This window comes from Symphalangus syndactylus, chromosome 9, assembly GCF_028878055.3.
Source record: "Symphalangus syndactylus isolate Jambi chromosome 9, NHGRI_mSymSyn1-v2.1_pri, whole genome shotgun sequence".
Classification (NCBI taxonomy): Eukaryota; Metazoa; Chordata; class Mammalia; order Primates; family Hylobatidae; genus Symphalangus; species Symphalangus syndactylus.
Window position 1 is genome coordinate 88,658,933 of NC_072431.2, and position 26,066 is coordinate 88,684,998.

The 26,066-nt window shown below is 39.2% G+C and overlaps 1 long non-coding RNA gene across 1 annotated transcript in view; it reads left to right on the forward strand.

Moving 5' to 3' along the window:
- Positions 1 to 8,870: 8,870 nt before the first annotated feature.
- LOC134731439 (uncharacterized) overlaps positions 8,871 to 26,066 on the forward strand; it is a 65,213-nt gene continuing 48,017 nt past the window's right edge. The window contains exons 1-2 of the long non-coding RNA XR_010113707.1: positions 8,871 to 9,055; positions 21,066 to 21,139. This is a non-coding gene — a long non-coding RNA (uncharacterized lncRNA). The remainder of the gene's footprint in view (positions 9,056 to 21,065; positions 21,140 to 26,066) is intronic.

Here is a 26,066-nt window from a genome sequence, read left to right on the forward strand (position 1 = left end):
CATAAATCTCGAAGGCTTAACCCAATATGTTTATTTTTAAATTATGACACAGTTATATATGGGTTAGGGGCAGTGGTATGCTAGGGCTGGTTCATCCTGGATCATGAGAACTGATTATATGCATCCATTCCAAACTGTGTTCAGTGACATCACCTTGGTTGCCTAAAAGCAGCCATAGTGGGAGTATGCATTACAGAAATTAACAAATGTTACCAGTTAGAACCTCCCCCTACACCTCAAATGGGTCACTAAATGTTTACCAGCACACCACCACTTTGGTGGCTCTTCTGCACATCTCTCCCCGAGGTGAGGACTCAGGGATCCTGGCTCATTCCATCACATGTCTGTGCCCTCTCAGGGTCCTTCACTGTGAGCTGCGAGGAAGAAAAGAGAGAGCATGAAAGATTCTACAGGACCTTTTATAGGTCAGCCTGAAAGCAGCATTCTTCATCCATTGGCGAGAACTTGTCACATGGGCTCCCTTAGATGCAAGAAACATGAAAAATGCCACCCCTCTTTGTATACATCTCTTTAGGATATTTTAATTCTGTCCCACTGCTCTATGTTGGCACCAGAACTAAACTTTCTCATTACAATACTTCATATTTTGCGGATCAATTTCTCCCTTCTTCATTCCCCCTCCAATATTTTATTTGCTATCTTTGCCTATTTGTTCTCCCAGACTGATTTTAGAATTCATTTGTCAAATTCAAGAAAAATATTCCATTTGTAGTTTATTTAAATTGCATTAAGTTTATAGATTTGGGGGATAAGATAGACTAGCTGATCTATATATTAGCCCAATAGGTTAATTCTAATATTAAATAACTCCTTAATTCCTGGAATTAAATCTCTTAGATTATGTTGTATTATTCTTTTAATATACTGTTGAAATTGAATGGATATAATGTGATTTAGACTTTTTACATGTAATTGACAAATGCATCTGGCTTCTAGTTTCAGTCTCTCTCTCTCTTCCCTTAACCCCTTTTATTTCATTGTCAGATTTTACTACTAGCTTAAGAAAATTAATTGAGAATTGACCCATCCTTTTCTATGCATTATAGGAACTCAGAAGTCCTGAAAATTAAGTTCCTTTAAGCCATCTGACACTGTTTTCCAACTTTTAAAATGTATTGCATAGTTTTTGGCTTATTTCTTTTTCTTCTTTCTGAATCAATTCTTTTAGTAATCATAGTCTTAAAAATAATTTCTTCAACTGATATTTTCCAAATTATTAGCAGAAAATTGATGACAGAATTATGCCAGGGTAGAGGGTGGGAAATTGACTAGGAAGGGGACACTTTTAAGTTAAAAAAAAGTTTTTATTTTGATTGTGGTGGTGTTTATGTGGTGTATACATTTGTCAGAACTCACTGAAATTTGTACTTGAAATCAATGCATTTTATTGTAAACAAACTATCAATAAAGTTGATTTTTTTAAAAAAGCCTTTTTAATATTTGGTTATTTTCAATGTGTTAGTCACATGTAAAATATAGTTGTGTGTTTTAGCCTTTTGTGGTCACAGTGAGAAGGCTTTCTTCTTTCATTTGATAAGAAATGGCTGTTACTAATTAGCTTTTCTCAACCACCAACTATATAATGTATATATGCAATTGACATATAGTCAACTAGGGTGACCAACTATCCTGGTTTACCAGGGATGGAGGGATTTCCCAGGATGGAGGACTTTCAGTGTTAAAACCAGAAAGGTCTTAGGCAGATGAGGAAAGTCCCAGACAATTCAGGATGAGTCGGTTACCCTAGGTATATAGCTGAACACACTTAGCATTTCTTGTAATGTACAGTAAACGACATATTATATGGCAAGAGGAAGTAAAGAGACCTAGCATGAACATAGTCTCCACAGCAGATAGAATTTACACATTAATTTTTAAATGGGGTAAGAAAGTTTTGATAAATGATCTAATTCTGGTACTAGTTACAGACCTTGAGAGCTAGGGTACCCACATTGCTAATTTACTGTGGTAGCTACCCATCATCTCTCAGTGTCCTGAGACTATGTTGGAACCTACAGAATCTTCCTGGCTCCGGTCTGCTGTTATCAGAAACACCAAACACTTAACAAAAGTGCCAAGTCACTGGACCTACGGGGTTAGTTCATTTTGAAAACGGAACTGGACTTTCTACCAAGAACCAGAAAAATGTTGAAAACATAAAACAACAAAAATCTGTGGTGTGTTTGTAAAAACCAAGCCTCTGACCCTGATCTAAACCAGACTGTTCTCCTCCTGGCTTCCTCCCTTCTTCCTTTAATTAAGCTAACTGGAAAGGCAAGGCTTTCATCAGACCAAGACGACAATCTTCCTACCCTAATCTCTAGGACAAAACAGAGAATCTGGTCTGGAATTAAATTTGAAATATTAAAGAAAAATGCCTACCAGCTTAATGTTGTCACTGTCCTATGTTTATTTTTCTTCCTTTTATGTCTGATGTCAAGGAGAAAATAATGTCATCTGCTGGAAATTTCAGCATGTTTGCATTTTGAGATAATTAAAATTAATGATGGAGAGCCAAACTAGCACCAAACAATCCCTGTGATTCCCACGTGCGTAAAAACATTTTGTAATGACTTTCACTTAATCTGTGAGCCTGGCAGGCTGCCCCAAACCACCTAGATCCAAACTAGATTCAAGCAGCAAAGTTTGCTTTTCAAAAATAAAAATTTATATGCTGGAAGTTAGAAATTAGGGCATCGGTAAAATAGTTAGGCTCTGCAAATTGCTTTATCCACTTGGGGTTTCCCTCCATCTACGTTTCTTCCTTTTCCAGCTTGGATGGCAGGACTTCTAGTGCACATGGCAATAATGTTGCACCTCACAGATATTGGAAAGGCAAGTCTTCCATAAGAAGGGGCAGAAATGAATTTTCCTTAAGGATCTGTAAACCCAGGAAACTCAGCTCTGAGAGATCATCTGTGAGATTCATTCAGTGAGGAAACTCAGACAAAATGGTCATTTGTTGTAGGGCAGGTAGTAGTTGACAAGATGTTTGACTTTTCAATAGACTGTTTTACCAACTGTATAACAGTCAGTGTGATTCATCCATAAGAATCTCTTGCTTAATATCTTTTAGTAACCTCTTATCATCCACAGGGTAAACCACAAACTCCTAAACCCCTTGGCATGAAGCCCAAGGCTTTTCTTAAACTGGGGCATTTTTAGTTTTCTAGCTTCATTTTCCTACTGACCATCCCATATATCACAGGCCATAGCTATCAAACACCTTGTAGTTTTCTGAACATATGGTGCTGTTCTGGGTACATACTCTTCCCACTATTTAGGAAACTCCTAAATCACTTCATGAATAATCTAGCACTTTACATCTGGTAGATGCTCAGTATATTTGCTGAATAAATAAATTTTAGAGCTTAACTCAAAAAACGCTTTTTCTGACTCCCTGCATGAAATAAGGACTCCATTTTCTGTCTTTCCAAAATTCCTTGGATGTGCTTTAGCATGGTGGTTCACAACCAGGTGAGATTTTGCCTCCCAGGAATATCTGACAATGTCTGGAGACATTTTTGGTTGTCACACTGAGAGGGTGCTACTGGCATTTAGTGGGTAGTGGCCAGGGATGCTGCTAAGCATCTTACAATGCACAGCATAGCCTCCACAAAAAGAAATATCCAGCCCTAAATATTAATAGTCCCAAGATTGAGAAACTCTGTTAGCAGAACTCATCTTTTTAGAATAGTCATCTTGGGGGACATCTGTCTCCTTTGTTAGACAGTAAACACCTTGATGTCAGGGTCTATATCTTAATTATCTTTCCATTCCCACCGCTTAGCATAATGGCTGACATATGGAAGATGCTCAATGAGTGTTGAATTGAAGAAAAAATTAATGATGCACCATACAACTGCTACATAGTGATAATTCTCTAAGAGATTATGAAACATAAAGATAGGGCTAGTTAACACATGTGACAATCTGAATTATAAACTCAAAGAATTTCCCAGTTTCAAGGAAATGGCATCTTTTCACTTTTTCCACTCCAAACGGATTTCTTTCCAATGGTTCCTCACTTTGCCAGCAGTACCATGTTGAGAGGTACCTTCCGCCTTGGGAGCAGTAGCTTCTACATCACTGCACTTTTTTCAGCCTTAAAAATCACACTAAAGGTTGACATTCTATTTTCATGCCAACTCTCAAAAGCATGGTCTCATTGTAATTGGTGTCAGCTACAGCATTTCAGAATGGCCCATAAATAGTCCCTATTTGGGAGCTTTTGGAAGTGCTATTTTGATACCTCCTTTATGTGTATTCGCTTGGATTCCAGCCATTTGTCAGGGAAACCATTTGAAAAGGCAATTTGAAAGCCCACCCACATGATCCCAGCACCTCTTTCTTCTTGCTGATGGTATTAGACTAAAATTGGTCTGATTTTGACTTTACCTACCCCTCTGACTAAGTAACTATATTATGTTTAGAGTAAGAACTCAAAGAAAAATGATCTAACAGAGAAGTTTGTGTTTCACAGGATCCTTAGCAAGAGCCTCCTCTTTTCGTTGCAATTCCCTCATAAAATTGTATTTTGCTTGGAAACACTGCAAGCAAATTATGGTCAGAGCTGATGTTTGTCATAATGAAAATGTGAGGGGTATGATTTTCATTTAAGGGTTGTACTTTCAGAAGTGTCCAGGACATTTAGGAAGAACCACCCTGCCTTACTAAACATTTGAGGTGGGATTATTCTTACCAACCAAATAAAAGCATGCACAATTCTGTTTAGATTCCCATGAGAATTTCCACAAGGGTAAAATTTTTCCATCTTTCCCTGAGAGAATTTTGCCCAATAGTCTTCTTGAAATGTGAATTATTACATTGAAAATTACACATTTGTCTTAATAACATAATTTACAAAGCTTAATGAATATGTTTCACAATAGCACTTTGCTTCATTAAAAAAATTAACAAACACACAGGCAGATCACAAGGTCAGGAGATCAAGACCATCCTGGCTACCACAGTGAAACCCTGTCTCTACCAAAAATACAAAAAATTAGCTGGATGTGGTGGCACACACCTGTAATCCCAGCTACTTGGGAGGCTGAGGCAGGAGAATTGCTTGAACCCCGGAGGTGGATGCTACAGTCTGACTGTCAGAGAGAGACTCCATCTCAAAAACAAAAAACAAAACAACAACAACAAAAAATTAACGAACAATTTGCTGTGGTTTGAATGTTTATCTCCTCTAAAACTTATATTGAGATTTAATTGATATGGGGTTTTTAAGAAGTGATTAGCTCATAAGGGCTCTGTCCTCATGAATGGATTAATGACATTATCAGAGAAGTGGGTTAGTTATTATAAAATTGAGTTTGTTATAAAAGTGAGTTTGGCCTTATTTCCTCTCTCTGTCTTGAGTGCTGGCTTCTGCCTTTCACCCTTCTGCCACAAAATGACCCTCACTAGGTGCTCATACCATGCTATTGCACTTTCCAGACTTAAGAACCATGAGAAATAAATTTCTTTAAGAATTACCCAATGTGTGGTATTCTGTTACAGCAGCAAAATTAACTAAGGTATAAAATTGGTACCATTAAGTGGGGTTGTTGTTATAACAAATACCTGAAAATGTGGAAGCAGGTTTGGAATTGGGTGATAGAGGCTAAAAGAGTCTGGAGGAACAGGCTAGAAAAAACTTGTTTTGCTGTAAGTGGAAAGTTAAAGATGAGTCTGGCGAGGCTCTGAAGAAGCGAATACTAGGGAAAGTCAGAATTTTCTTAGCGATTACTTAAGGGTTGTGACCAAAATGTTGATAAAAATATGAACAGTAAAGGTGATTCTGAAGAGGTCTCAGGTGTAACTGAAGAAGAAGGTATTGGAAACTAGAGCCAAGACAATCTCTGTTATAAAACAGCAAAGAGATTGGATAAACTATATCCATGTCTAAGGATTTTATGGAAGATGGAGTTTAAGAGTGACAAACTAGGATATATGATAGAAGAACTATCTAACCAGCAAAGCCTTTAGGCTGCTGCCTGGCTACTTTTAACCACTTATAATAAGATGCTAGAGGAAATGAATAATGTAGAGGCATAATTTATAGTTGAAGGGGAAGTAGAAAAGAAAAATTTGAAAAATTTGCAGCCTGGCCATGTAAAGAACAAAAAAGCATTCAAGGGTGTGTCCACACAATCATTTGCTAAACAGATTTCCAAGAACAGAAGGAGGCAGGGTGCTATTCATCATGACCATTGGAGAAAGACTCTGAAGGTATTTCAGAATTCTTTGAGGCTGTCCCTCCCATCCCAGGCTCAGAGCTCTAAGAAGGCAGAGATTTTAGGAGACAGGCTCAGGGTGCCCTCCACGCATTTACTGCCCAGAAGCGCCTCAAGTCTCTGCTTTCTGTATCCCAATGTAGTGCTCCTTGGCTGCCCCAGATAGTGGCAGGAAGCAGTCAAATGCCTAGGCAGATAGGGTCAGTTGCCTGGTGAAACCCAACCTTCCAGCTGAAGACAGTTTAAAGCCTGAAAACCAAACTACAAGTCTTGGATAAATCCACAGACTGGATTGAGAACCTCTCTTCCTATTTGGCATGCTTTCCTCTGATTGATCCCCACCCTTCACCTGTGTTACATATACCTACCCTTCCCTAATTGGATTTTTGCACTGTCATGTCCATCTTTGAGGAGTGCCTTTTTTTAGCCCTTTTTCCATACTCACAAACCAATCAGCACACACTTCCCCATTCTGAGCCCGTAAAAGACTGGTACTCAGCCATACTTGGGGACTACCTGCCTTCAGGTTGGGGGGACTACCCAACTCCAGGAAAGGTGCTGCCATCTTTGGGTTTCCTCTCCACAGAGAGCTGTCACTCAATGAAACTACCCACCCTGCTTGCTGTCTGGTTGTCAGCATAACCTCATTCTTCTTGGATGTGGGACAAGAATTTGGGACCCTCTGTACGTGGGTGTGAGAAAGGCTATAACACTGTAGCCCTCTGCTCTCCCCTGGGTGGCCACTCCAAGTGACAGGAAGTAGTGGTGGGGCTGGGCATGCCCAGGAGCCATGGGCCTGAGTGAAGTGATGGGACTGAAAGAGCTGTTAACACGCCCCTATCCACTGAGCTATAGACGGGGGGAATAACATGCCCTTTGGGGCTCTGGGATCACTGATATCTGTGAATTTTTTGGGCACCACCACATTCCCCTCATTCAGATGCCAGCACTCAAAGCAGAAGCAGGTCATGGCATGCCCAGCTCAGCTGCATGCCTGACCCATGCCTGGCCTCACCAGACCATGCAAATCCAGGCCAAAGCGCAAGCCAAGAGCAGCCTGCTGGGCCCAGTGGGCGGGCTACCTCCTGCAACAAGCCTGGAGCCTAGTGAGGCCCTGGGCAGGGGTGCCACTAGCTCCAGAGGTCTTCACCTGGTGAAGCAGCACCAAAAAAATCCTGCATCACTGTCATTCCAGAAAATGCAAGTGGTAAGCCTTGGTGGCACCCATGTGGTGCTAATTCTGTAGGGACACAGAATACAAGAGCTGTGGGGGCATGGCTTTCTCTAGCTAGGTTTCAAAGAATGTTGCAAATAGCTTAGGTATCTAGGCCAAAACTTTCCACAGGCACAGAGTAAAGCCATCACAGAGAGTTTACACTAAGGCAGTGCCTAGTGGAGCCATAGATGCAGCACCACCCCTGAGGCCACAGAACTGTAGAGAGAGCTGCCAGCATGCAATGCCACCCTGGGAGAGATAAAGGCACAAGACTCCAATTCTAGAAAGCTGAAGTGTGAGCTGAGCCCAGCAAAGCCATGGGAACAGGGCTGCCCAAGACCTTGGGGGCCCAGTGTATTCAGGATTTGGAACATGCAGTCAGTGAAGATTATTCTCCAGCCTTAAGACTTAATGTTGTTTTCTCTGTTGGGTTTTGGACTTCCTTGGGATCATTTACTCCTTTTTTCTCGTCTATTTCTTTTATTTTTGGAATGGGAATGTCTATCCTATGCCTATACCACCATTTTATTTTGGAAGCATAGAACTTGTTTTGATTTAACAGGCTCACAACTGGAGGAAATTTGCCTTAGGGTAAATCATGTCTTCAATCTCACCCATATTGGATTTAGAGGAAACTTTGGACTTTGAACTTTTGAGTTAGTGATGAAACAAGTTAAGATTTTGGAGGCTAATGGGATGGAATGAATGTATCTTATATGTGGGAAAATCATGAGTTTTGGACGGCCAAGGGTGGAATGCTATGGTTTGAATGTTTGTTGTCTCCAAAACTCATATGGCGATTTAACTGATGTGGAGCTTTTTAAGAGGTGATGAAGTAATGAAGGATCTGCCCTCATAAATGAATTAATGCCATTATTTCAGGAGTGAGTTAGTTATCATAAGACCAGGTTTGTTAAAAAAGTGAGTTCAGCCTGATTCTCTCTCTCTGTCTTGTATGCTGGCTTCTGCCTTTCAGCCTTCCACCATGGTATGACCATTGCCAGTTGTTAGTGCCATTCTCTTGGACTTTCCAGCCTCCAGAACCATGAGAAATGCATTTCTTTTCTTTATAAATTACTCAGTCTGTGGTATTCTGTTATAGCAGCAGAAAACAGACTAAGACACAATTATTACACTGTGTTAGAGTTTGCAAACAATAGAAGAGGATTCAAAGAAGCATAATACTTGAAATTTATATTACACCAAGAAGCTTTGATAGGGACCAGAATGTATAGATGCAAAAGACTTACAAAGGGAGCATGACTGCACAATTGGCTATGTTATTTAAATGGTAGTAAAATAAAGAGTTCAAAAAATGAGGACAATATATGTGTGGATGAAAGCTCTAAAAGAAGCTTTATCAAAGATATAGAATAGACAAATTTACTTTCATATCCTTTTCTGGACTCCCATGGTGTTTGTTTTTTTTTATTCTGGAACTCTCAGAACAGTCATATATTGAATTTGATTGTTGTGTGTCTTCTCGATTCTCTGACATCATCAGCTTCAGGAGAACAGAAGCTAGGAAGATCCATCTGTGTATCTCCAAACAAATAGTGCAGTGTCAGCTACAGAGAAAATTTCTACAGAGGTTAGTTGGGGAGAAAGTGGCAATTACTCATGATGTCACTTTCTTATGGACACCGGGCAAAAGTGCCCACTATAATGATATAAAAGGAAAACCAGGCCGAGTACAGTGGCTCACACCTGTAATTCCAGCACTTGGGGAGGCCAAGGTGGGCGGATCATTTGAGGTCAGGAGTTTGAGACCAGCCTGACGAACATGGTGAACCCCCCATCTCTACTAAAATACAAGAAAAAATTAGCAGCGTGCGGTGGTGCACCCCTGTAGTCCCAGCTACTCGGGAGGCTGAGACAGGAGAATCACTTGAACTTGGGAGGCAGAGGTTGCAGTGAGTTGAGATTGTGCCACTGCACTCCAGCCTGGGTGACAGAGGGAGACTCCATCTCAAAATAAATAAATAAAATAAAAATTAAAGGAAAACAAGACACCAAAGAATTTATTGTATTGGATAGTGCCAACAGATAAGGAACAATCAATTGTAGATCCACACATGTGACTCAACATCATCTGAATTTTTTTGCACTATACCAAAATCCAATTGCTTTTGTCCCCTTCTAGAATTAGGATAAGAATTTGACCTGGGTGCCCACTTAAAATCATTATTTAGTTTTATTCTCCCATCCACATTCTTAAAATGACTACATTCAAAAGAATTTAAAAGCCACATTAAAAACTAAATCAAAATCTGCAAGTCAATACCTGCATCTCTTTCTTCATGGCCTAATTCACAACCTCTTTTGAGTCTGGAATTTACTCCAGGGCAATTCTGCAAAGATTCTGTACTTAATGGTAGTTTGAGATCATTATTCATGCTCATGAATTGCATTGAATTTACACATAAATTGTACTTGTCTAATTTTCTAATTATTGAGAAGAGGTAATCTGGCGGCATCTTAATCTAGGAAAAACATCTCAAACGCTTTTGCACACGTTTTACATTTGGCATAACCTAAAACACATTTCCCCACAAAACTTCTTTCCTTAACTCTTAAGCCCCTGAGTATTTCAATGGAAACACAATACTTTTTATCTGGATTCATTTACACTCTCATTTACTCATCAGCATGGTGTTTTGTAAGAGATATTTAATATTCTCCAAGAGCCCTTTTTTCTCTTGCACATTTCAAAGTTTTTCCTGTAGGAAACACTACGTTCCAAGCCATAAATTGAGACTGAATCCAGAAAACAGGAGTTGGGGGAAGCCAAAAATTCCAAATGAGTTTCAAGTGGCACTGATTTTAACTGCCCATTATACGTATAATGTGGTTGCCGAAATGAGAACTTAGTGCACAGAGTGAAGAAGACCTTTTACATTCGGTGGCATTAACTTTGCACTAGTGCAGATGCTTAGGAAAGAGGAACGCTTATCTTCCCTCTCACTGTGTTGACTGAGGACAGCTTATTTTTCAGGAAACAGGTGTCACAACAGACAAATTCTCTCTGGGAGTAATCAACTTTCCACAGAGTGACTTTCTCCTACTGGAAGGCAAGGGCCAGCACCATGAGTGAGCTGCCTGTCGCAGTGGCTGAGGGGTATTCCCACTCAGGAGGCACTAGGCAATACCGTAGCAGTCCTAACCCTTCCTGCAACTCATTCAGGATGAGTGAATTTCTTTTCATTGCAGGTATTGAAAACTAGCTTCAGTGAGCTATTTTTTAAATATTTTTTTGGAAGGATACCAGAGCCTTCCTTAGAATTCAAAGAAAAATGGAAAATCCAGCTTCTTAGGACAGACGGCCAAGGGGACAGTGTCAGGGAGGGTGGGCAGGCACTCAGACAATGTCTGACAGTACTAACCAGTGCATACTAATAATTCACCAACTGACCACCCTCCCAACACTTGCCTTACTACCTAGCTCCTGGCCTGCTCTTTATATTCTTCTTCTCTTTAAGAAGGAGTTTGTGGTCACCCTATTTTCTTTGGTTTTAAAAATTACCTTAATTCCTGTAACTGGTTATTTGTCTGTAGAGAGTTGACCATATTATTATTACTTACAGATTTTACATTAAAAACTTACTCATACATAATTGTTCATGGTGGTCATGGTGTCTTGTGAGACACCAGGGATTTTTTAAGTCATCAGTTTCTATAAGTGACTCATTCTGGTCATGAAAGATGGGTCTTTGTGTACTACAGTATGAGTCCAAATATTCCAACCTGAATGGTTATAATTGTTGGAGCCGTGTGTATGGGGGTGTGTGTGTGTGTGTGTGTGAGACAAGCACATCCCAACACCTGAGAAACCTGGCTCAAAACAGATAAGATAGTTTCTCTCTTTTAAACATGTATTTATTTACAGACAGGGTCTCCCTCTGTCACCTAGGATGGACTGCAGTGGTGGGATCATAGGTCACTGCAGCCTTGGACTCCTGGGCTCAGACGATCCACCCAGCTCCCAACTCAGCCTCCCTAGTAGCTAGGACTACAGGCACATGCCACCATGTTTTTTATTTTTTTTTTATTTTTATCTTATTTATTTATTTATTTATTTATTTTGTAGAGATTGGGTCTCATTATGTTGCCCAGGCTGGCTTCTTTTAAACAATTTAATTTCTAAACAAAAAACAGTTTTAAAAGTAATTGTCTGGTCAGTACATATCCCCAAATACATGCATGTAAAACTAACATAATTATTACACAATATATAAAGTCATAAATTTACCTTTTAAAAAATTAATGGGATATTTTCAAAAATTATGGATGGAAAGTCAGTCTATTTTGAACTATTTAAATCCATGCATTTTAAATCTGATAAATTTCTGCTGGAATTCCTAGGTGGTCAAATGATGCTGAAGGCAAGGTAAAACTTACTCTTTGCAACCCAGACCTTGTAAAAATCTTATCCTACTTCTAAGAAGCAGATCTATTCAAGAACTGCAAATAAAATGCAGCCTTATTAAAGGCAGATCCTTCAGCCATGCTATTTATTGGCCCGCTCGCCAACATGAATCCAAAGCGCTCCTTTTCAGGAGTCATGATGTCCACATTCTTAAAGTTGAATAGTCCTCGTAGAGAGGAAAGTCACTAGTGTGTTCTTTCTCTTTTCTCTGATTTTCTGAGTCAAAAGAAAAACCTCTAAACAGAGCTTGCTTTAATCATCTGCCAAACACATGGGTCCAAGGTTTTCCTCCATGGGGAGGAGGTCTCACAGCCAGTCCAAGGGAATAACATTACCCACAAGGAGCAAACAATACACTTCAGCAAGCGCCTTCTTCTCAGGTATACACAAGCTCAAAAATTTTAACATCTGGAAAGACAATATTTGAGAAACAGAAGCATCAACAGTAAAGAAATGTGCAACTGGTAGAGGGCATTCAGGAATATAATATCTCATCTATTCTCAATATGGTGCCACACTTTCCCACAAATTAACATGGGTCGGAAAGAAATCAGGTTGTGGTCAAATAAGAATTTGAATTTAAAGTGAATTAAAATATATTTCTTACCAATTATGGCTTTTTGCATTGAAGTTTTAAAAGGTAATGCAGTTTGAAAATGCTTACTATCATAAAACAATAAAGTGAAGGGGTCTTTAGAGATATATCAGCACTGCACCCGGGTTTAACAGATAAGGGATCTAGAGAATTGAGTTTCCCAAATGGCGTGATTGTTATGTGGCAGATTTCAGGCTAGAATTGGATTTTATAATTTCCAGTGGTTTTCTCCAGCTTACTTGGAATTAAAGTGTGAATTCTGATTTGAGAATTTATAAAAACCAATGGGCAATTCCACCATTGATGCTGTCTGTGTACTCTTTGTGTATTGAGATTTCATGGAGGTCATGAAGAAGTGGAAGAGAATTTCTTCCCTAAATAATGTGTGAACTAAATCACAATAACAGGATCCATCACCCGCAGAAAGTGTGACTCTAGATAATGCTTCGCATTAAATGGTATGAATAAATTTCATTAGTGTTTTATATGTACTTTTATTTGAATACAAAGAATAGTTAAATATGTGTACAACTAACCTTGGAAAAAAGAAGTCATTTTCTCAGGCTCAGTTTCCTTACCTGTATTATTGGGAAAATAATTGCTACTTGTGATAAGGAAGTTTAAATGAGATAACTTGTGCACGGCATCTAGAACTGTGCCAGACACCTAGTATGTACTTCAAGAATGTTGATTTCCTTGAGGAATATTAAAATCCTTCTAACTTTTGTGACTTCAGGTCCATTTGAATGAGATAGGACATAAATTCACTTATACACAAATAGCCTAGAAATAAATTTGAGGACAGTGGTTGAGAATAGGCATTCAGTTCTTACTTTTCTTTGTCCTTCTCACATAACCACACAAATTCAGATCTCCAGCCCATTATGTGACAGCCTTTTATGAGGCTGGCTCTCGGCTTCATTGGATAAAAGCATTCACCCCATGTTCTTCAGTTCTTCCTTCAAACGTTCACTGCCCTGGATTGAATTGTATCTCCCCAAATTCATGCCCACCAACCTGTAAACGTGATCTTATTTGGAAATAGGGTCTTTGCAGAAGTCATCAAGTTAAGATGAGGTCATGTTTGATTCACTTGGGCCCTAAATTCAATATGATTCTTGTCTTCCTAAGAAGAGAGAATAGAGATACAGAAGGCACAGGGGGAAGACAGCTATGGGAAGACAAAGACAGGTATTTGGATTTATGCTGCCACAAGCTACGAAGTGCCAAGGATTGGTGGCAACAACAAGAAGAGGCAAGGAAGGATTATCTTCTAGAAGTTCCAGAGAGAGCATGGCCCTACTCACTCCTGGATGTCAGACTTCCAGGCTTCAGAACCGTTGTTTTAGGCTACACCTAAATTTTGTGATGATGTATTGCAGTAACCCCTGCATACAAATACACCTACTCAGAGGAAGGTCACAGAGTTTGTCAATGACTATATAGCCCATCCTCTGCACCATACTAGTTAGACAGAAATTCCCTTAGTAACCTTCATTCCAGCCTAAATATAGCATCTGGATTTCTGTAATCTACACCATCCCTGGTATTTTCTTTAGAGAAAGAATGTTGAAAAGTGAAGTCACCTCCAGCATCCTTTCCAAGGGCCCAGGCTTATCCTCTCCTCTTGAACGTCACCACCACAGGCTCTCTCTGGGCTCAAACAAACAAGTTCCTGGTCCTAATGAAGCAGATAACTGCAAAATCCAGAAGGCCCTGGAGAAAAATCATTAGTGAGCAATTCATGGCAACTGGGAATTTCAGGCAGGACAATGGTTATGGTTAATTGACCTTGTGGATATTAAAGTGGGTTTTAGGATTTGGGACTTCCTTATTTGAACATCGCCATTGACCCCATCCTACAGTGCATGTGCATAAGACACGCTGTGAGAAGTGGTTTCTATGCACTGGAGTGCATTTTACCCCCACAAGATTTTTCAGTTAATGTTGGACTAAGCATGGATGTTTGGACTTAGGTAAGTGTGACATATTTGGCTTCATTTGTAGTGTTAACTTTGGAATGCAAAGGGTAGTATATCAAAATATAAAATAAGCCTCTTCAAGGTGTTTTTGTGGATTCTTTCATACTGCAAAAGTAAAATGATTTGCCTTCTGGAGAATTGAACTAAATTATAATCTAGTCTTTAAGACTAGAATGCTAAAAACAAAAATATGAAGGAAATTAAAACCCCTTATTATTACACTGATTCATAAAAATGTTGTTACTGACAATTGATTGGGACTTGAGGCCTTCTTCCAGAAAAATAAAGGACTTGACTGTCAGGCCTATATTAGAGATAATGCCATGTATTTGTACTATTAAAAATTGTTTCAATGAAAAAAAAAGAAAAAAAATAAATTAAAAAAAAACAAGCCTCTTCAGAATTTACTGAAAGTAAAAGGGGCATTCATACATACATATATAAATATTAATCAGTATATTTCATTGGGCTTTTCCATTTCAGTGAAATTCCAAATTTCACTCCACTGATACACTGTTGCAATAATCTTCAAATGGAGTCTGTCTTTCCTTATCCAAACTGTTTTTTCAACAAACAAAGCTGTGTGTAGCTCTGAGCTATAATGGAAAATTCAAAATTGTAGAAAGCAAGACTTTGATGTTTGAAAACTCATATTTCTTTAAAGGACAAACATTCATATGCACAAACACACACACAGACAAACACACACAAATTTAGGATAACATGTAAAAGGACTGTGGGTATGAAGAAAAATGATCAATTAATCAATTAATTTTTCATGACAGGGTTAGATCAGTCTTCAAGGACAAATGAGGAGATATTTGGGCTGGTCTTAGAAAATGATCAGGAGAGAGAGAGAGACAGAGACAGACAGACAGAGAGAGAGAGAGAGAGAGAAACTAGGGGTCTTAAGCTCAAGTGCTATTTTGCAAGCACTGTTTTCAGACCACACGAATCTATCTGTAGCATGACTCTCTCCATGTTACTTGCCCTGTCACTGTCGGCCCTAGCTCCTTACTCACTGCTTCTACAGTGAAGTTTTGACATCTTAGCTAGAATTTCAGGCCTTCCATAATTATATTTCAACTTTATTTATTGAGTTTCCTCTTCCATCCTCTGCTCCACTGCAGAGTATTTCCCAGGACGTTGCCTCCATGGCCGCAGGCTTTCCCAGTCCTCCTTCTTCCGCCTTTCTTATCCCCACTGCCACTGCCAACATTTCAAAGCCCAGGTTGGCATCACCTCCTTCAGAAAGTCTCCTCCTTTTTTTTTTTTTTTTCAGCTAGAGGTATTCTTCATGTTTCCAAATCCCCAAAGCACTTCATTTATACGTCTGTCATGCGGTGTGAGGGATTGCACTATATTTCCAAATATTTGCTTCTCCCCTTGTGCCAATTCTGGAAGCTCCTCTCTGGTGCCCCACTGATATCAGGCATGGCTAGTGACCTCCTGTGGCTGCAGAATGGGATGTGAGAAGAAATGATGTGGGCCACTTGTGTGCAGGAGCTTTCTGTGCTGCTCCATGCAGTGCTGCTGCCTCGAGGACAACGTGTCTCAGAAAGGGCTGTTTCTTCTGTCTGAGTCCAGAAATGATGGCAACAGGGAGCTCACCCATGATGGACTATTACTGCAGAAGAATTGTTGAAAGTCACTGAGAACTTGTGGTTGTGTTATCAAAGCATAGTCTATTGTAAGAGGATGTATACAGCAGGTCTCATACTCTACCTTAAATGATCAACCTTTGCATATGTGTCTTTTCTCCCAATTAGGATATTAACTTCCTATAGAATCTATGTGGGTTTCATCATTGAATTTATCACTCCCTTCACAGGGTCTGGCACTCAGTAGCTGCTTACCAAATACTTATTGATTCATATAATAAATGAGTGTGTTGTTTCAGGAAGTGTGTTTGGGCATGCACGGGTATGAGCATGCAAGGTGGGGGCAGGCAGGGATGAAGGGTGAACTACTCATTTCTAGCCTTAGCTAGGTCCGACTCTTTTTTCTTAATGGTTCTCTACTCTGCTGGGGTACATTACAAATTAGCTAGTTGGAGATTTACTTTTAATTTAAAGGTTAGTTTTATAGTCTTCAAGATAAAGAGCAGAGGATATTATTTCAAGATGACAGGCTATGGAAGGGTATAAATAAAAGAATAACAAAGTGGCATATTATTATATTATCATATTCTGATATAATAAAGTAATAGATGTGGCGAGGATTCCAAGGAATAGTTAATCTCCACCTCCTTTCAGGGACGCCTGGGAAGACACCAGGAGATAGATGTGCAAGAAGATTCTTTAGGTTTCCTAGGAGCAATAGTGTAGAGTGCTGCTTCTTTAATCTTCATGTCCTTACTGAAATGCAGATTCCCTTCGGGCATATTGGTGGGGAGGCACTGACATAACACATTTCTAAGAAGCTCTCAGGTGCTGCTGCTGGCCTTTGAACCACCCTTTTAGTAGCAAAGTATTGAAGACTTTGGGACTGAGTCAGCCATAGGACACTACGGTTGATACTTGCTAGCAAAGAGAAAAGCAGGCAGTCAGTGCCTGATGGGCATGTGGGATGCAGCTTGCCCTGAGAACTGTGGGGAAAGTTTATGCTACTGAGCTTTTCTCCAAGTCAAAAGGCAGTACTTGGTGCCCAGTGGCCATCAGAGCTAAGAGGTTAAGAACACCTATATTAGAGTCCAGAAGTCTTGGATATCAAATTATAGCTCCTCAATCTAATGAATGTTGAGCAATTTCTTAACCTCTCTGAGCCTTCATTTTCTAATTTGTAAAGAGAAATAATATCAGAAAGTAGCCCAGATACCAGAGGGGAGTGAGTCCTTAGAAATCTCAACAGCAGGATCAAGATGTTAAAAGAGGTTCTTCCTACCACAGTTGTGACCTGGGTGTGAACACAAGAGATATTAGATGCCGAAGTGAATGTCAGGTAGATCCCCACTTGAAAAATTTACAAACAGATATTTTGTAAAGTGGTTGCTGATTTTTAACTCCTCTCATTGGCTTCAAATAAAACAAAAATTGTGAACAGAGAAGGGAGGATTTGAAAACAGATTTCCTTGGGAAGAGCTAGTGCAGTGTCATGAGCGTCTCCTGCCAGAAGGCATGAGGGGTAGGGATGGGTGTTACCCCATTCATCATGAGCCCAGTGAGAGGCTTTCATGGGGTGGCTGGAGAGCTTGAAACATGTCCCCTACATTTGAAAGACATGGAGGAGTTGTGCTTAATGATGACAAAGTTGATGATGGTGACAAGTTGTAGACTGCTGTGATGGATCCTGCCTGTGATTCCAACACTTGTTGGGCCAGGGGGTGCTTGTTCATTTCCCATGGAGCATGGTTCATTCCCTACAGAGATAAACAGATGCACAGAAATAGAGAGAGAGTAAGGTCAGGCATGTGGCCATTTTGGGTGCCTCCCATAAGAAAGTAAAGAAACCCAACAGTAAGAAGCTGAGGCTTACCATGAGATTTCTAGAGTTTTCCACTTGGAATAGGATATACCTTTCAGGCTCAAGGCAACAGCACAAGTGGTCTTTGGTGATAGAAACTCCAGAGAACAAAGAAAGTACCTACAAGAGAAGGAGTGAGCCTTATTCATCTGCCAGGCACAGGGTGCAAAGTCAGCCCTGATCAGTACATGTCCATGAAGCCTTTCATTTTCTCTTTCTATGCCATTCTCTGACCTGATCACAAAACACCTGGCAGGCACAGGCGCAGTGGGGAGGGAAGTTTCAGTAGGAGAAAGAAGAACCTACCACCGTCCTTAGGGCTGCAGCTCCTAAGATGAGGGAAGGGAGACCTGACATTGCATAAAGTTTAGTATGTAGATTAAATCTTGGTATAGACATTTTGACTTCAGAATAAATACTTCTAAAGTTATTACTTAATATCTACTGCCTGTCTATTACATAGGGTTGAGCAGAAAATTCTTGGGGCTACTGAAGTTTTTATACAGCAACAATGGAGGGTAACCTCCTTAAATAATTGCAATTGGAGTGAGAGATAAATAATAATGATAAGTTGGCTTCTGAGTATATAACAGTTGTCCCTGTTCAAAACACAGGTAAATCTCAGTGCCAAAACCGAAGATCCATTCATGACAACAGCAGGGTCTGCCACAAACAGAAGGTGCCTACAGAAGGTGGTGGGAAGATGCTAAAGAGGGGCTTGAGCCACCTCAGTTGTCCCAGAGAAGCAGGGATCTTGAGATACTGGGGAGTCTCTGGATTGATGGAAAAAGAGCTCAGGAACCAATAGCAAATTGTTTTTACCCAAAGAGAGAGGCTGAGGGAGCACCTGTGGTATTCTCATTACCATTGCAAACATTAGCGAAGCCTTGACCTTCTTCCTGCTCCCCTTCCCCAACCCCAGGTGGGGGAGAACTGATGAAGGAATCTTTCCAAAACCTTATAGTAAAAGCATTGTCTGAATTCCACATTGATGATGCACTTTCAAGAGTAGTTATAAACCAGGCTCAGGTTAACACACAGCAAGTCAATTAGGTAATGATTAAGATACAAATGCACTGTTCCCAAGTTCTGTGAAAAATTACCTGGATTCTTTCCTCCCTCACTCTTGCTTACAGTGGCAGCAGTTATGCCAGCCATTCCCCCAACCTCCCTTCTCACTCCTCACCTCCCACTCTCTCAAGAGAGTTGCTCTGTTCTGATACCTTTCTCAGAATGATCTTATTTCCTGGCCCTGCTCTCCCGACACTCTTTTCTTCTTTCTTAGATTAGGGAGAAAGAAGGAGTAAGAGTTCTGTGGAGCCAAAAAATGAAGGAGGTTCTGTTACATACATAGTGGTTGACCTGATACAAGGCAAAGAGGAAATCAGCCTGATAAGCTGCTAGGAGTAAGGCATTTCAGATAAGAATCCACTCTTCCTGACTATGGAAACAGGAAGTGTCATGCATCAAAATGTGTGATGACTGCATGCCCATTGTGTTGGTACAATAAAGCCTGCCTGTCAAAGCAACGGAGTCATGGTGCAGGGCTCTCTCTCTTGGAGAGCACACTGCAATGAGAAGAGTGCAGGCTTTGGAAATGGACACACTCATTTCAGAAATCCAGCTCTGACAGCTGTTAGATATTGTATATTCATGCACTCAGCCATTTATTACGGCAAGACACTTTCCTAAAGCACCGGCTGTGTGTGGATTCCTTGGGGCTCATTGATCCAGGAGACTACTGCTGCCCTCAAGCAACTCTTAGCATGGCGGGGGAGATGGACATTGCGGCAAATAACTCGACTGCAGTGTGACTAGCACAAGGATAGACACATGTGGAGGTCTTCCTGTGACCATGTGCTGAAGGAACGTCCTTCACTGAGGCAGAAATAGAGGATGAATGTGGGCTCATTGACTGCACATCGGGCTGAGTGGAGGGCTTGACGGGTGTGTGTTAATCCATGGAGGATGGGATGGCAGGGTGCATCTGAAGGAGTGTGAATTGTTCCACGCGAGCTTAGCATGGGGTGGTGGTGGGAAAAAGTGGGAGGTGAAGATGAAAAGGCAGACAGAGGTAAGAGCATGAGATCATGGAGGGCCTTATAAGCTTTGCTAAGGAGTTTATGTTTTATCCTACATACAATGAGACATGATCATATTTATGTTTTAGAAATATTTCTTTGAAGGAAGGATCTAAAGAAAGAGACTGAAGCTGAGAGAGGGAAGGTAGGATATTATTGCAACTGTTCAGGTGAAAGGAAACAAATTGTTGAGCTAGAGTGGGAATGGAGAGATGTCCTAAGTGAGTTCCTCCAAAAGCAGAGTGGTAGATTTGAGTGCAAGTAGTTTACGTGGCAGAGTACAGCAATAGGATAGTAAGTCAAGGAAGTGGCAGAAGGAAGGAAGCCAAGAGAGCATGTAAAAATGATCAGGATACCACTGTGGCATTGAGGCTGAGTCCTGCTGGGACCCTGTATAGAAGATACTAACAGTTGTCCCATTCAAACAGGGGAATCAGGGGACATTTATTCATCAACTCCCATCCTCCATTGGTTGGGAACCTCTCTTATGAGCATTAGCTCCTCAACAGTTTAGGCTCACTATTTACATATGCAGAGTAGGCTTCTGAAGAAAATTGAAGCCCTCAGACAAAGAACTGTTAGTGCTTGAAGTCAGAAACCATTGACATACTCAGAATGATGAGTGCCAAGAGGGGATACAGGCAGGGCACCGACAGTGTCTGCTGTAGGAGGAAGTTTAGGAGGCAGAGTGAATAAAAGGTTGGTTGTAGGAGATACAGGAGAGGGAACAGCCTAGAATAATTTCCAACTTTCTGATAGGTGTGATCAAATAAATATTAATACATTCTGATTGAGAGTATGGAGAAAGAAGACTGAGGATTTAAAACAAATGAATTTGGAAAGTTTCGAGTTCCCATTTCACTTTTTGAAATATAAGAACACCTTATGTTAAAGTGTAGGTATAAGGATTAAATAAGCCAATATTTGTAAAAAAATCTTTTTCAGTATCTAGTTTGAAATTAATGTTTAATAATACGTAATACTTCTTGAGTGCTTCGTATGCAAAGGAAAAGAATTTTCAGTACTTTACATGTATTATCTCATTTATTCCGCAGAATTCAAAGAGTATAAGTACAATTATTATTCTCATTTAACAAACATGGAAGCCAAAACACAGAGGGATGAAGCAGTTAAGTATTATTTAAATTGTTCTTATGGCAACCCATTACATTTTGCATGGACAATCATTAATAGAAAGTTTTAAAATTATGTTAATTTTCTCATCCATCTATCAATCCATATATTCATTTACTGGCAGTCATTTACTAACTGCCAACTATGCACCAGGCATTTCTGGGTGCCTAAAATTTTGCCCACTGTTGAAGTTCTTCCCAATAGAACAAAATAGCCTGAATCTCCTTCCCCCATATAAAACCCTTTGAATATAGCTCTCAAGTATCTGGTAGAGAAAGTTAGGGTTAGAAAAAAAATGAGTGAAATGTGAGTGTACATAGTTATTTCACACTGTGCTCAGTAATTTCATAATTGTAATCTCATTTGGTCCTCTCAATATGAAGAAATGCAAAACATTCTCATTTTAAAGATTAACGAGCATTAGGTCAAGTTCCCTAGGAAACTGGTGATGAGACAGAAAATGCAGGTAATTTGCTCTTAGGAAGAACATCTGTTCAGAAATGAGAGAGCAAGTCTGGCAGAAGGAGTAGCTGGACAGCAGTGTAGTTACAAAAGGCCTTAGCTAGTGCCAAGAGGAGTTTCTAGGGCTGGGATGGTTTTTCAGAGATATTCTGAATTGAGGCAAGAGGGCCTGGCCTTTGTACTTCCAAGTATAGTCATTGTATATGGGCTACCCCTATGCAGAAGGGATAATCTGAACAAGGCATTTCCCTTTGATCGGGGGGCAGTTCCACAGGAATGAGACCTGTAAGTATCAGCAGAAAACACTGCAGGAGCTGGCAGTGCCTTGGTCTTGAACGTGGGATCTTGGATCTTGGTTGCACATCACAGTATCCACTACACTCATGTTCAGAGAAACTTGCCCAAATTCAACAGCAAGTGCCAGTCCTTCTTCCGGATTTTAAAGCCTGTATTCTGTCTATTAACATGTGTGAACAAAACTGGGATTTTCAAGTTCAGTGAGTAACCCTGTGTCATGTAGCTACAGAAAAGAATAGAAGTGGGCTTGGACTTAATTACTAGAATTAGAAAATTTAAAAATACTCTGAGGGACATGACCAAGATAGGATATCATTCATGGGCAGTGCTTGAAGAAACCTGTTTGGTTTAGACTAAATAATGAGAAGGCCAACACAAAAGCCACATTCAGATAGTTCGGTGATATCTATGTGAAGAAGTATAGGAATCATGGGATTATATGTTTTCAGAGTTGGAAGAAACTTTAGAGACAATCTAATTTATATATTTCCCCAGTCTTCTCTTGAAGAACCTGGTCAGTGAGAGTTCTGCTTCTTTTGAAAAGTTTCAGTGACAGGAAATCCATCCTCTCTTGAGATAGTAAACTTCCTGTTGGAGTAGCTCTAATCTTCAGAAAGGCTTTCTTTACATTGAGCAAAAGCTGTTTCATTACAGATCCCACTCATTGAACTTGCTCTCCTTTTTAAAAATAGTTTTAATTCCTATGCTAAGTGGCAGTCCTTAAAATATTTATAAACCATTATTCTGAACAAATTATTCTCTTCAGGCCTTCACTAATACCTGTATTACCAATGCAGTTTTGAGATTTTGGATGGATAGTAGGAAATAGGTATAAAATTAGTCTGCAACAAAACTCCATATTCCTTTTTTTACCTTTGAAATTTTTCTAGCCACAAAATGCCATTTTCTTAAATAGAAAGTCTCCTAGAACAGGACAAAATGAGCCAAAGATAAAGCTCTTAGATTAAATCAGAATATATCACCTTGTAAACCATTTAAATTAGATTAAGAAAATCTAAGGGCTATTTGATGTCTCAACTGTATTATTTACATTGCTCTGCCATAAATAAAATCTAGGGAGTATTCCCTTCTCCTTTTTTTTAATTTAGTCTATATTTATATGCTAGAATGAATTTTAGTTCTAAATGAAAGGTCCACATTCTCATAAAACGGAAAAATGTAAGTCCACTCTCTTGTATGAAGGGATTGTTTTTGGTTTTTAATATGATTTGGCTCTATGTCCCTACCCAAATCTCATATTGAACTATGATCTTCAGTGTTGGAGGAGAGGCTTGGTGGGAGGTGACTGGATTATGGGGGCGTATTTCCCCCTTGCTGTTCTTGGGATAATTAGTGAGTTTTCATGAGATCTGTCTGTTTTAAAGTGTGTAGCACTTCTCCCTTTGCTGTCTCTCTTCTGCCACGATGTGAAGATGTGCTTGCTTCCCCTTTGCCCTTCTACCATGATTATAAGTTTCCTGAGGCCTTCCTACTCATGCTTCCTGTACATCCTGTGGAACTGTGAATCAATTAAACCTCTTTTCTTTATAAATTACCCAGTCTCAGGTAGTTCTTTATAGCAATGTGAGAATAGACTACTACATTGGTTTTAATGTGTTTTTGTTAGGAGGGCCTTACTTATGGTTTAGGTCATAGACAGTCAGGCATATTCATTGAATTGTTCATTCACTGATTCCTATTTGTTGCTTGCGTACATCCAGGCTGTATTCGAATTGCTGTGGAAGAAAAGATAATTGGAACATTGCTCTGAGATATGTGCTATCGTGCGATAGAATTCATGTAAAAATAGAGGGGAGAGTTGGGGGAGTTAAAGAAGTCTTTATGTAAAAACTATAAATTCTAAGCTAGGACTTGAATTGCTCTCTTTACATAGATAATTAAAGGAAAGGAGTATCCAGATATAATCACAACATCTAATAGTGGGAAAGATTTTAGAAACCATCTAATCTAATTTGATTTGTTTAAATGAGGATACGAGGGCTCAGAGTGATAGAGGGATGTGTTTCAGGACACTCAAATTGTGATAAAATAGAATGAGGGAAATAATAAGTTGTGTTTTTATATACTAACAATGAACAATCTAAAAAAATTAAGAAAGCAATTCCATTTACAATAGCATCTAAAAGAATACAGTACTTAAGAATAGACTTAACAAAGGAGGTATAACACTTGTGTAATGAAAATTACAAAATTTTGCTGAAGGAAATTAAAGAAAACACAAATAAATGGAGAGACAGCCTATGTTCATGGATTGGAAGAATTAATATTGTTAAGATGTCAATACTACTCAAAGTGATCTGCAGATGTAGTTCAATCCCTATTTAAATCCCAATGATTTTTTTTGCAGAAATAAGAATATTCATCTTAGAGTTTATGTGGAATCTCAAGAATCCCAAGTAGCCAAAACGTTTTGAGAAAGAACAAAGTTGAAAGTCACATACTTCCTGATTTCAAAACTTACTACAGAGCTATGGTAATAAAAACAGTGCTCCCAGCATAAAAAGAGATATATAGACCAATGGAATAGAACAAAGAGCCCAGAAATAAGGCCTTGCATATATGGTTGAATGACTTTTGGCAAGGGTGCCAAGACCATTCATGGGGAAAACATAGTCTTTAATAAATGGTGTTGGAGAAACAGAATATCTACAGGCATAAAAAAACGAAGTTGCCACAATGAGAAATCACCTCACACCTGTTAGGATGGCTGTTACGTAAAAAATACACAAAATAACAAATATTGGCAAGGGTGTAGAAGAAAGGGAACTCTAGTACACTGTCGATAGAAATGTAAATTAGTACAGCTACTGTGGAAAACAGTATTGAAGTTCCCACTAAAATTAAATATAGAACTACAAGATGATCCAGAAATCTCACTTCTGGGTATATATCAAAAGGAATTAAATCAGAATTTCAAAGAGACATCTGTACTTGCATGTTCACTGCAGCATGATTCACAATATGTAAGACACAGAAGCAACGTAAATGTCCATCAATAGATGTATGGATAAAGAAAACATGGTGTATGATACAATGGAATAGTATTCACCCTCAAAAAAGAAGGAAATCCTGCCATTTGTGACCACATGGATAAACCTGGAAGACTTCATACTAAGGGAAATAAGCCAGATACAGAAGGACAAATACTACATGATACCACTTATATGACAGATCTAAAATAATCATATTCATAGAAGAAGAGAGTGAAATGGTGGTTGCCAGGGCTGGCGGAAGAGGGAAAGGGGAGGTATTAGTCACAGGATATAAAGTTTCAGTTACACAAGATACATAAGTTTTAGAAATCTACTGTACAGTATAGTGCCTATGGTTAACAATACTGTTTCGTAAACTTAAATATTTGCTAAGTGACTAGATCTTCTGTGTTCTTATCACACACAAAAAACCAATAACAATAAATAGGAGGGTGGAGGGAAACTTATGGAGGTGGTAGATATTAGGTTGGCGCAAAAAAGGAATTGCAGTTTTTGCCATTAAAAGTAATGGCAAAAGTAAATGGCAAAATTAATTAAAAGTAATGGCAAAAACCACAATTCCTTTTACACTAAGCTAATATGTTTACGGTAGATTGTAATGTTGGCTTCATGGTTATATACTTATTTCCAAACTCACTGAGTTGTATACATTAAATGTGTATAACTTTTTAAATGACAATCACACCTCAATAAAGTGGTTTTAAAAAGAAATGAAGGTGAATTCTACCTTACACCATACACAAAAAGTAACTCAAAATGGATCAAAGACCTAAACATAATAACAAAAACTGTAAATCTCTTAGAAGAAAACATAGGGGAAAACTTCATGACATTGGATTTAGCCATAATTTTTGGGTATGACATCAAAAACACAAGCAACAAAAGAAAAAAAATAGGTAAGATGGCTCTTTACCTATCAAAATTAAAACTTCGGTATCAAACAGAATGAAAAGACAACTCACAGAATGGGAGAAAATATATGCAAATTGTATATCCGATAAAGGATTTATATTCAGAATATATTTTAAAAATTCCCACAACTCAACAACAACAGCAACAACAAACAACCCCATTTAAAATGGACAAAGAAGGACTTCTTCCTTTTGGTCCAGCATGTAAAGAATCTAGAAATCAATACTCCATTCTGAT